This window comes from Theropithecus gelada, chromosome 3 (genome assembly GCF_003255815.1).
Source record: "Theropithecus gelada isolate Dixy chromosome 3, Tgel_1.0, whole genome shotgun sequence".
NCBI classification, from domain to species: Eukaryota; Metazoa; Chordata; class Mammalia; order Primates; family Cercopithecidae; genus Theropithecus; species Theropithecus gelada.
In genome coordinates, this window is record NC_037670.1 from 41,833,344 (window position 1) to 41,846,031 (window position 12,688).

At 35.2% G+C, this 12,688-nt stretch overlaps 1 protein-coding gene across 7 annotated transcripts in view; it reads right to left on the reverse strand.

Annotated features, from left to right (window-relative positions):
* The window catches only part of NCAM2 (neural cell adhesion molecule 2), a 563,771-nt gene that overhangs the window by 294,388 nt on the left and 256,695 nt on the right, over positions 1-12,688 (reverse strand). The gene's annotated exons all lie outside the window — the stretch shown is intronic.

Below are 12,688 nucleotides of genomic sequence, written 5' to 3' on the forward strand. Positions count from 1 at the left end.
TTAGAAAAAAAAAAGTCTAATCATATTTTTATGCATTCTTCAAAAAGCTCTGTCCATCAAATGCAAACTTTGTAAATACATGGCACATATGGTTGCATTATGTGGCATGTCAACAGCAACTTTTCTCCAATTTGCTAATGAGTAATGAGATTAAACTCACAAGTACGCACCTCCCTAGAGAGCATGAGTTGAGAAGGACCACAGTGCTTGTAACAAATTTAATGCAGATACAATTTTTTTCGAGCATCCAGTTAGAATTTTGGTAACTCCAAGTGTACTTTCTTCTTGATAAGCTTTGTCTTGCTCAATTAGCTTTTAGTGGTGCTTGAAATTCCCACTAGAAATGCCTTATGTTGACCTGTCCATTTTAATCAAGCTAAATACTACCTGGGAGGAAGATATATTAGCTATCACTTAGGCAGAAATTAGTCTATCTGAACCTATTACTGCACATTTTCAACCAGCACAAAAGAGGACCTCAGGGCAGTGGTTCTTGAAATCATTCAAATGCCAGACCATAGAGAGGCAGGTTACACTTGGTGGTATGCTTTATTCGTTACTCTTAAAATAATTAAATACATGTGGATGTGCTAAATCAGATGTCATTTTTTTACTGCAGTCTAATGTCGTAGAAAAATTCATAGATTTAAATAACTTAATAGAAGAAGACTATGAACAGTTGATTCATATCAAATTTTAACAACTGTCATTTCATCTGTGGAAAATCTCTTGTTTCTTGCAGGGACACTCTGCTATTGACCTAAAGCACAGGCAAAAATAAACACATAAATAAATAATTGTGGAGGTACTGATTGTCTGCTAAAGAAAGTACTAGATTCTAAGAAGCCATTTATTGTACGGCAGGTCTAAAACGTGACAATTTTTTCCTGTGATTCAAGGAAAAATTTTAAAAAAGAACATTGGAAGATTATAAAGAGGAAGAAAAGTAAGGTTACTCAATTGCTTAATGATAATCAGAATGAAATTATTTAAGTGGTGACAGGATATTAACATCTAATTCATCAAATAAATAGAAAGAAACGTAGCTTGGAAATCATAATTCAGGTTAGTTTTATATCACTGCATTGCATGGTCTAACAAAAAAAAAGAAGCCCTGAGAAGAACTAAGCATACAAACAAACAAGTCAATTAGACTTTTGGTTCCTGAAGATTTATATCTATAAAATGGAAATAATACTTTTTTGTCAATTCAGGGAAGAATTCCATATACATGTAGAGTTTACTTATTTATACATATACTTATATAATATTATTGTCTATTTACTTGAATTGAAAAACTCAAAAGATACCACACACAAATGCGCAAGTGCCTCTTCCCTCACATTTTGTCCTCTCTATATGCCCTATCCCCAACTACAGAAATTTAAAGTCAGTTTAAACTCATAAATTAAAAGAATTGAAGAGAAAGAAGGAAGAAGGGAAAGGAGAAAAGGACGAGGAATGGAAGGAGGAAGGAAGGCAGGAAAACAAATCCTATTGGCAGTGATGAGCATTAGAAGAAAAATATTTTCATTCAGACAAATTGATTCCTACCATGATAATTGATTCCAATTATGAAAAAATCATAAAAAGTTTGTACTGGACAATCAAAATAAAGCAGATGTGAGTAGAAATAAATGTGCATTATTCATACCTTTAAACATGTAATACTGTAATTATGTAGAAATATGAATCTACCTAAAGCAAACACTGGTTAAGATAAACAATGTGATTACATGGTGACTCATTTCATTCAACACAAAATTCCTGATGAGATAAAAATAATTCACAATAAATTATAGGGTAGCTATATTTCACATTCACAGTAATAATTTTAGGAATACCGAGACAGATCATTCACCCAAAGCATAGTTAGTGAAACGCAGATATTCTAAGATAAAATAGATCTTAAACTTTTAATTTCAGAAATTGATTTTGTATTTCGTTTCTCTTCAATAGACTTCCTTGAAACAGCCCTAAAAGCAAGCAAAATCCCTCTGCTTAAAGTTTTTTATTTTTTTAAATTTTTAAAAAATATTTATTTATTTATTTATTTTGTTGTTGTTGTTGTTCAAGACGGAGTCTCGCTCTATCTCCCAGGCTGGAGTGCAGTGGCCGGATCTCAGCTCACTGCAAGCTCCACCTCCCGGGTTCCCGCCATTCTCCTGCCTCAGCCTCCGGAGTAACTGGGACTACAGGCACCGGTCACCACGCCCAGCTAATTTTTGTATTTTTAGTAGAGACGGGGTTTCACCGTGTTAGCCAGGATGGTCTCAGTCTCCTGACCTCGTGATCCGCCCGCCTCAGCCTCCCAAGGTGCTGGGATTACAGGCGTGAGCCACCGCGCCCAGCCAAAAGTTTTTTAAAAACATATTAAACTCTATGAGACGGACTACAGAGACAGTGCAATGGAAAGCTGTTTACCCCGTAAGTTAAATGCTATTATTCAAGATAAAGTGCAAGTTCAGTAATTCACATGCTAGCCCATAATTTACATACTAGTCACTCACTAGCTATGTTGCCTTAGTCTTCCCCACCCCCACAAAATTGCCGTAATTTTGTGGCAAAATTACATTTATAGCCACTGCACTTCAGAAGATAGAAAAAGATAATTGACAGCTTTCTCAAAAGTTTCAAAAATGCATGTTTAAATTTAAAATTTAAACCAAATATTGAGAGTGAGAAGATTACATCAAACAGACAACTTTTCATTGATTTATTTTGCTTATTTTCATTCAATGTGATTATTAAGACTATCTAGAAAGTATACTAAAGATGAAATAGAGAATAAAAGCTCACAGATTTATATCAAATTGGTTATTACCAAAACCTCAAATTTGTGGCAAAATTAATTTACATAAAATGGTAACTATCACTCTATTATTACATATGTTTTTGAATTTTCAAACATATTTCTGTAATAACATATCTTTTGTATGCAAATCTATTGGTATATGTTAATTTTTCTACTTATCTCTGATTTATCATCTATCAATTTGTCTCTCATCCACTATATTATCTATTGCTGCATATCAAATTACCCCAAAAATAATCACCTAAAACAACAAATATTTACCTCATAGTTTATCGAGATTGAGAACTCAAGAGTGGCTTAGCTGAGTGGTTTTGGCTAGGGTCTTGTATGAGCTTGCAGTCAGGATATCATTTAGACAGTTCACTTCCAAGATCACTCACTTACATGACTGGTGGTAAGAAACCTCAGTTCCCATGAGACTCTTCATGGGCTGGTTGAGCAGCATGGCAGATAACTTCCCCAAAATTGAGGGATCCAAGAGAGAGCAAGGGAGGAGAAAGGCTCAGTATCTTTTATCACTAGTCTTCAAGGTAGTACACTGTCATTTTAGCTATAATTTATTTGTCAGAAGTAAGTCATTAAGTACAATCCACACCAAAGTGGAGGAAATTCGACTTCATAACTTGAAAAGACAGGTATCCAAAATTTATGGACGTATTTTAAAACCACATCTACCATCTATCAACACATATCTAACCTGTCTACCTACTTATCTTCCTTCCTTCTCTTCCATATCCTCCTTATCTTATCTTCCTTATCTCTCTCACTAACCATCTGCCATTTACCTCTCTACCATCTCCCTATCTCTCATCTACCATCCACCTAACTTCCTCTTCCTCAAGGTAGGAAGAAAGAAATAATGTAACTGAGGGTTTTATGAAAAAGCACCTGAGAAATAAAGTTATGAAACAAACAGCTTATGAACTTTGGTGTTTACAACATGATTTTGGGGAATCAGTGCCGTGAAACATTTAGGCACATGTTTAGAGAGGCAATGTCGGGCAATTTTGGTCCAAAGAAGAAGCTACCCTGACCCACATTATCGTCATGGCTTTACCTGACAATCTGCCTGAGTCTGGCCCATGTCTGGCCGCTGCAGCTGGATGCCATTACTTTTCTGTCTGTGAGAAAACAACTTCCCACGTACATCCAACAACAGCGAAAACTTACGCTTACGTCAAAAGGAAAAGTGATGCCCATGTTATTAAATAACTTACAAACAAAACACAAGAAGGGTTCAACATATATGCAATCACTCATACATGAACACAGAATGTGGTAAGACAGCAAAAATTTGTGGAATTGCAAGGGAGTTATCTGACGCATGGAAAGAATTGCAAGGGAATTATCTGACTCATGGAAATGGTGAGTGTAGCATACCGAGAAGTTGATAATAGTTGACCTCTGAATGAAGAATGAATGATACGGAGATAAAAAGGTACCTGTGCAAACTGAATAGCAAAAGCTCAGAGGAATATATGTGCATAAAATGTAGTGGCAATGAGTGGTACGGCCAGCACATAGAAAAATAAAGAAACATGTAAGGCATGATCCCAGATGTCTCTGGACACTCTCAGTCCTCACATCAGTCCTTGGAGGGTGTATACCCCCTTGAATACTGGTTATTTTGTGTCTATTTTATATGGTGATTTGAATAATTTGGACTTCTGGTTCTGTGTGTTACAGTTTCAATTCAAGGAAGCAGTTGGGAAAACAGATATTCAATGACGTTAACGGATATCACATTGAAGTGCTGTAATACAGCATGTCCTTGTTTTTTCTGTTGTTGTTTGTTTTTTATTTTGTTTTTTGAGACGGAGTCTCGCTCTATCGTCCAGGCTGGAGTGCAGTGGCATGATCTTGGCTCACTGCAACCTCTGCCTCCCAGATTCAAGTGATTCTCCTGCCTCAGACTCCTGAGTAGCTGGAATTACAGGCACCCACCATCACACCCGGCTAATTTCTGTATTTTTAGTAGAAATGGGGTTTCACCATGTTAGCCAGGATGGTCTTGATCTCTTGACCTCGTGATCCACCCGCCTCGGCCTCCCAAAGTGCTGGGATTACAGGCATGAGACACCACGCCCAGCCTGTTTTCTAAATTGTGGTTTATATATAATTTTGGCATTTAATATGGAGAGCACATGATAAATTCAACTAAAAACAAAATTATTAAAGCTAATTTTTGTGTGAAAACTTCATATTATCTATAACAAAATTTCATCTTTTTCTAAGAAGGAAAAGCACCAAGGTATCTGAGAGTTTACGATGGGTTTATTCCAATATGCATAAATTGTGTACAGTATTTGACTACAGTTCATCAAATTTATACTAAATAAACATTTCCAGTCACTATGGGCTTTGACATTTTTGTGACTTCTATTTTTTTTTTTCATCTTGGGAGCAATAAAAGGTTTCCTTTTATAGTAAAGGGATTTTATTCTTTTGACTAGCTAGTCGAAACTTTCAGGAGATGGATAAAAGAGGACAGCCTGTGTTCCTTGTTCAAGAACTCACCACCAATCTAAATCACCCTCACATTGTTACAGTTACTTAAACAAACAAACATACTTCCTAATCTAGACCAATGAATATCACCTCTGATTATACATTAGATTACACTGGAAGCTCTTAAAATTTACCAGTGCTTGGGTCCTATTCCCTGATCTATTTACTCATAATTTAAGGGAACAAATATAATCATTAAAAAACATTCTCCAGGTGATCCTTATGTGCATACAGTAATTGGAATCGTTGCTCTTTATCTTCCTCATATTTTATTATGTTAAAGATCAATTCTATCTTACTTTCCTTGAATAGAACCTTCCTTGAATAGGACCCATACCATCCTCTATCTATTCTTTCCATCATAAGGCTCCCATATGTGTGTGAGCTTTAGGACCTGTTCTAGTGGATGCAATATGGATTTGTAAGCCATGGAACATGTCCATCTTCTAAGCAGCATTTGAGTGGCCTAGAATTCTTTTTAGAGGAATGGTCTCAGGTTTCTTAAGCTAGATAGTCATGCGATGGTGGGCATGCCACCATGGGCACAAATATCAGAACCAGGTGTCATAACCAAAGCCAAAGTCAGCCAACTGTAATATGGGAAACAGTTTTGAAGACTTCCTTCTTGATATATCTTAACTGTAAAATAAATTTTCATCAACTGGTTAGCCCAAGCATGTCTGTACTTCTTAAAACCCAAAACCCGAAAAAGGGTAATACAGCACCAAACACATTTCAATCAGTAATAATTCAACCTGTGCTAAACTTTATGAGCTATAATATTTCCCCTACAAAAAAATCTAGTAGTATTTTATGACTTTTTTCAAGGTGTAACTCTCATTCTCAGATGGCCTGGAACATATCTATGCATTCTAAATTATTTCTTCCCGTAGTTCTAAGACTTTTGCTCTTTATTAATAGAAATATTGAACCTCTGGGACACTGAGTTTCATGCAACTGCCGCCTGCACTGACATTATATTATTTCTTTGGTTCTTAAAACGTAGGAAGTATTTTGCCCTGTGGGTTTTCTGTGTCTCTTTTAAGATTCCCTGCTTCATCTTTACATTCTATGTATGAAGTATTAATTTAATTATTTATGAAACCTTAGCTGAAAGTTCATCTGCTTTTATTTTTTGAAATAAGAGAGTCTGAAATACACAGAGAATAATTATCTTTCCCTATATGTTTTCTTCTATAATTTCTCCTGCTTTTGTCATTTCTACTTTGATATATTTCCCATATACCTATTTCCCTTCATAGCAATTCCAAAAGCCTTTCCTCCTACTCAAATATTAAAACAAATAACAAAGAAACAAATATTATTATGCCAAAAAGATATTCAAATATTGCAGTATGATTCACAATAGTTAAGATATGGAAACAAACTAAGTATCCGTCATCAGATAGACGGATAAATACAATGTGGTATATATACACAATGGAATACTATTCGGCTGAAAAGGAAGGAAATTCTGTCATTTCCAGCAACAGGGATAAAGCTAGAAGCCATTATGCTAATAAGCCAGGCACAGAAAGACTACTGAGGCAGGATCTCACTGACACCTAGAATCTTAGAAAGTTGAACCCATAGAAGTAGACAACAGAATGGAGATTATCAGAGTTATAGAAACACAGGTGGTTGAGAAAAGAGGAGATGTTGCTAAAAGGATAAAAAGGTTTCAGTTAGATATGAGGAATAAGATTTATTGATCTATTGTACAGAATGACTACGATAAATAATAATGCATTGCATATTTCAAAATTGTTTTAAAAAGTAGATTTAAAATGTTTTCACTACAAAAAATGATAAGTATGTTAAGTGATGGACTTGCCAGTTAGCTTCATTTAATAATTCCACTATGCACACATATATCAGTGCATCATGTTGTATCATATAAATATATACAATTATTTGTCAAATATTTTTGAAAGATAAAAAGTTAAATTAAAAATAAGGACAATAGGGAGGTTTTCTTTTTTTAATAACAAACATCTGTTAAACATTTGTCTATGTACTTTGCATATATCAAATGTGTATTTCACCATTTAACATAATTCCAGAAATTTAATAGGTATTTGACAACTTTAGTATAATGGCAGGCTGAATGATTTACTTTCCACATTCTTATTCTGAGGTTCATTATTTTAATATTTTCTGAATTTTTACTTGACTATTAGTCTTCAAGCTTTCAAAATAGATTTCTAGCTAGAGACAATTTTTACAATGAGCAATATTTTTTTTCTTCCTGCTTGTACTATCCATTAGTGTAGAAGCTAACCAAATAATGACAGTTTTTGAACATTCAGCATCAAATTTTATCAATCAAAAACAAAACGTTCTCTAAGCAGATGCTGGTCAACATGGAGATCAGAAGTATGCAGCCTTTTGTACCAAACTACAGATTATGTTATTAATTAAAAAAAAAATCAGAGCCTTGGTTTCTGTTATTTAAATTACCTGGAATAAGCCCTTTACAACCTGGCAGTTCCTTCACATGAATGAAGTTGGCAAGGTTTCCTAGACTGCCTGCCATTAGACCCCTCTTCACCATCTGCCCTACTGCAGTGGGTAAAGCACATGTGATTTGCACTGAATAACTCTGGGCTACAGCCTGAACTCCGTCACATATTTTCAATGAGCTTGTCCAAGTTAATTAGCTTATATGCATTTAATTCCATAATTTATAAAATATAGAAGGTAACAACTTATATGCTATATAATTCAAAGGAGAACTTAGAATTTAATATAAAAAGACCCAACCTATATAAAGTGTGAAAGTACTATATGTTTTTATCATTTAGAATAATTTAGAAAAGGATTTTTCCATTGATAAATCATCAGAAATTTATTTTTTAAGGTCAATGAGTAGAAATCATTTCCAAAAGCACAATATATGTTTTAAAAGCCATTTTTTTTGTTGTCATTGTTCTTTTCTTGACATTCTAAATGTCCAATGACTTTGTGTTTTTAATTGAAAGTGTTTGCATCATATACCCTTGTATTCTGAATTTATAAATCACACTTTACAAATGGAAAATATTATAGTCTTCAAGATACATTCAGATGCCATATATAGTTTGCTTTCATCAAATCACTATAATATTGTCATATAAGGCCCAAGCAATTGTAACTGTAACATGGTAATGCTAACAGTAATGATGCTGTTAAAACACCATCAACAACAATATTAATTGAAATATTTATTTGTCCCAAAGACCGTTCTAAACATTTTATAAATATTAACTAATCCTCAAAATCCTGTGATTGATATATATATATATATATATATATATATATATATATATATATATATATCCCCATTATTTTCAGATAAGAATTGAAACACAGAAGGTGAGTAGCTTGCCTAAATTCACTATAAAACCCAAAGAAATTATTTTTACTTAACCAGGTCACAGTGTCATTTTAAGTGACAAGGATATTCACCTCACTGGGGTTGATGTGGGAAAAATATGACATGGTAGGTACAAATATAAGAATAATAAACTATTATAGAATTCAAAATTTCACAGAAGAGTAAGTTGTTATTCAAAGAAGTTAGGGGATTTCTCCAGAGACAATGTAGGTAATTAATGACGGAGCCAGAACCAGAGTCTGGGTTATATGTATTTTCCCCCACACCATAAGGCTCTCTGGTAAAGAGAGAGAAAACTGAAGTAGCCTTCCCTTTGGCTGGATATCCAATAATCTTATGTAAGAATCCATTTTTTTTTTCTCAGAAAGAATTTGCGCAAAATTGTAGCTTTTTTTTGCTTTTTTTTTTTTAGCATTTTAGCAAAATTATGTAATATATTTTTGCATGCAAATGTTTCAGTAGTTAAAACTCTATACAATTTTGAGAAAATATGGTATGCTTTGGCACATTACGTTTCAAAAATGTATGCCAACACCAATGGGAATACAGGACAATCCATAAACGTCTGAAAGAAATCTGTTGGGCATTTGACATAGTCCCTTTTAAAACCGTTTTAGCTTAAATCTTGCTTTTAACATTTCTTCACTAGAGACACTTTGCAACACTAAAAATACATGTTTAGCTCAAACACATCTTCTTCTAGAAGAAACAGAAGACAGGTGATAATACCATTTTGTAGATGATGGTGTCATATTGTGTATGTGTGTATAAGCTTAAAAGAGACAGAAATGTAAAGGGAGACAAAAAGAGGGGAAGAGAGACAGAGAGAGAGAGAAAGAGATTGATTTTCCTGAGTCAAGTATCCTTTGGAAGGAGAAAAAAAAAAAAACACTTGAGGTTACCTAACATAATTAGCATTTACATAAATACAGACACAAGATTTAAAAGAATCCCAACCTTAATTTTAAAAACGCTAGTCCACCTCTATTTAAGGTGTATATATTTTATATATTAGGGAATTTTCCTTTTAAGTCTACCTGTCCTCCAGGTATAGTCTTCAAAAATAGTTTTTGAAAAGACTGACTAATAACAAAATGTGCTTTTAACAGCAGAGAAAAAAAATTCCACCATTTAGGAATCAGTGTCTAAATTTATTCCTGAATGGCCACTAATTTCATGTACAGGAACACATCACCTGAAAGTTTTAAAGGAGGGTTTAATAATTAGGTGGTCTATATAATACCTTCGAATTCAAATGTTAACAATAGAAAGCCTACTTTTACTAATATCACCCTAATATTGAACCATTATCCATAATATCTAGTAATATCTTTAAAGGGAGATAATTTTTTGTAACATTGCTGGTTACAAAGAGCCATATCCCACATATAGATGATGGGCATAAGACTGCTTGCATCCTGTCTCTTGCATCTACCACATATTTTCCCTTTTAAAATGTTCTGCTCTAGATGTCTACTTGGATGAGCATTGCCTGAAGATGGCTGTGGTGGGAGGCACTCTCTCCCTTTGCACATTGAAACATTTTATATATATTTTTAATACGGGTTGCTCAGGGAAAAATTTCTGGCCAACCCTTTTAGCATCGAGCTCACCCAACATCTGAACTTGCTGTTTGCATAAATGTTTAATTTAAAGAATAAACATTCTAGAGGCAAAGATAAAGAAGATGAGGGAGCTCTGTGTATCTCTGCACAATGTCAACCCCACCCCCTGTTTATTGCTCAATAAATGCTGACAACATTTTGAAATATTCTTATATGAAGGAAATTGGGAATCTAATTTCATTTAGTCAAATTGTAACTAGAGATTACAAATGCTTCCATTATCTGCTATAATGACCCACTGAGGAGAATTGCTCTGAGAAGATTATGTCATGTGATTGAAGCCTTTATCAGTATTTTAATACATATTTGAGGAGCTGCCATTTTGCAACCCCAGGAAATTGACGTAAACGGCCGGGCGTGGTGGCTCAAACCTGTAATCCCAGCACTTTGGGAGGCCGAGGCGGGTGGATCACGAGGTCAGGAGATTGAGACTATCCTGGCTAACATGGTGAAACCCCGTCTCTACTAAACATACAAAAAACTAGCTGGGCGTGGTGGCGGGCGCCTGTAGTCCCTGCTACTTGGGAGGCTGAGGCGGGAGAATGGCGTGAACCCGGGAGGCAGAGCTTGCAGTGAGCCCAGATCACGCCACTGCACTCCAGCCTGGGAGACACAGCGAGACTCCATCTCAAAAAACAAACAAACAAACAAACAAACAAACAAACAAACAAACAAACAACTCTTTGAACTTCTAGTTGATTACGTCTGTAGAAAATGGCCAACTTATTACTTAAAAGAAAGAAAATCACTCTACTGTTTGTTACCGAAATGACAAATGATTCTATTTTTACATGCTTTAACTCTTTTGAAAAGTGCTCTGATGTAGGCCTGAGTTAATAAATACTGATATTAAGAAGAAAAAGAGTATTGACACACCACATTCTATTTAATTAAAAATAAAAATCTATTTTTAAATTTAATTTCCCTTCAAAACTAAAATGTTCACTGTTATGAACATGTTCATGATTTCACATTATCTGTTTTCTGAGTTTTATGTGTAATAATATATTTGGACTTCTGTAATTTCCATGTTCAGATTATACAGAATATATATTTTTATTCACCAGATCAAGTAAAACAATCTGTCAAACTTCCAATGAATAATGTTAGATAAATATTGTTTGACTAAGCAAATAAATTTATGTATTATTTTAAATGAAAACAATGAAGTAAATCAAACTAGCTTTTTAATTTTTGTTCTAATAATAAGTTCTTATGGCAAATTAAAATAAATAATATTGTTTTGAGTGGGCACAGTGGCTCATCCCTGTAATCCCAGCACTTTGGGAGGCTGAGACAGGTGGATCACCTGAGGTCAAGCGTTTGAAACCAGCCCGGCCAAGATGACAAAACCTCATTTCTACTAAAAATAAAAAAAAGGCGAGGCGGCGGGCGCCTGTAGTCCCAGCTACTCGGGAGGCTGAGGCAGGAGAATGGCGTAAACCCGGGGGGCGGAGCTTGCAGTGAGCTGAGATCCGGCCACTGCACTCCAGCCCGGGCGACAGAGCCAGACTCCGTCTCAAAAAAAAAAAAAAAAAAAAAAATTGCTGGGTGTGGTGGCAGGCGCCTGTGGTCCCAGCTACTTGGGAGGCCGAGGCAAAAGAATTGCTTGAACCCGGGAGACAGAGGTGGCAGTGAGCTGAGATGGCACCACTGTACCCCAGCTGGGGCAATAGAGTGAGACTCATTCTCAAAAAACATATATATTATTATTATTTTGTAAATTTACCTTGATGATGGGAGATTTGGTTTAAAGGATTAAGGGCCAGGCACGGTGGCTCCCTCCTGTAATCCCAGCACTCTGGGAGGCCGAGGCAGGCAGATCACGAGGTCAGGAGATCGAGACCATCCTGGTCAACATGGTGAAACCCTGTCTCTACTAAAAATACAAAAAATTAGCCAGGTGTGGTGGTGGGGCCTGTAGTCCCAGCTACTTGGGAGGCTGAGGCAGGAGAATGGCGGGAACCCGGGAGGCGGAGCTTGCAGTGAGCCGAGATCGCGCCACTGCACTCCAGCCTGTGCAACAGAGCGAGACTCTGTCTCAAAAAAAAAAAAGAAAGAAAAAAAGAATTACAATTCCCTGGATAAAATTTAACAAAGAAATGAAAGATTCTTCATAGGAAGTATCATTCCTTTTAGTATATGTGATTCAGCATTTTACAAGTATAAAACTACCAAGTAATGCTAAATATGAATATTGGTTAAGAAATTCCCTTGAAACCATAACTATACTGTATAATTTGTGAAATTTGCTTTCTTTGTTTTTGCATTAATGCCCTTTATTAGGAAATATAGCTGTATGGGAAAATGAATTTATCTTTACTTAAAATTTCTGAAAAGACAAGTCTCAAATTAATTTGAAAA